Genomic DNA, 912 nt, shown 5'->3' with positions numbered 1-912 from the left:
CGATTTGTTGTAGTGTAAGTTTGTTGTGAACTAAAGCCCATTTTGGTATTTGTTTATCTCAAATGCTGGAATAATTTTTCAACAACGATTTCCAGAATCTGATATTGGCCATACTAGCTGTGGGATTCAGAGAATTGTTACTCAAAAAAATTGTTTTTCCCAGTTTGGGTTTGTTTTTGAAACTTAGGATAGTGCAATTTCTCCTTGATCTCTCCACACATTGGAATGCTACTGGTACCACTCTACCTGCTGGATGGAAGAACCCATACAGGAAAGTGGAAGTTTCTTCAAATTAGGGATGGAAGGAGCTGTATTTGATGGTTGCTCACTGCGAGAAAAATGTTGCTCTCATCCAACTTTTAGCAGCAGATAACAAGGAAAGCCGACAAATGTCTACTTATTAAAAGGTAAAGGTAAAGGTTCCCCTTGACATTTTTAGTCCAGTCATGTCCGAGCCTAGGGGGCGGTGCTCATTCCGTTTCCAAGCCGTAGAGCCAGCGCTTGTCTGAAGACAGTTTCCGTTGTCATGTGGCCAGCGTGACTAGGGAACGCCGTTTTACCTTCTCACCGAGGAGCTATCTATTTATCTACTTGCATTTGCATGCTTTCAAACTGCTACGTTGGCAGGAGCTGGGAGGAGCAACGGGGTCTCACTCCATCGCATGGATTTGATCTTACGACTACTGGTCTTCTGACCCTGCAGCACAGAGGCTTCTGCAGTTTAGCCCGAACTGCCAATTAATTCAGTTAAGCTTCATTCTACCTAAATCTGAACAGGATTCCAGCCTATAATTCTAGTACCACGGTCAGGCTGGCAGCTTGTCAGAGATGTTGGCAAGTCTTTGGGTCCAAATCCTGAGTTCCAAGTGGCAAGTCCAAGTCTCAAGTCCCTATTAAAAAGCCCCCCCCCCG

Source organism: Pogona vitticeps, chromosome 6 (genome assembly GCF_051106095.1).
Source record: "Pogona vitticeps strain Pit_001003342236 chromosome 6, PviZW2.1, whole genome shotgun sequence".
In the NCBI taxonomy this organism is placed as follows: Eukaryota; Metazoa; Chordata; class Lepidosauria; order Squamata; family Agamidae; genus Pogona; species Pogona vitticeps.
This window is presented reverse-complemented; position numbering follows the sequence as displayed.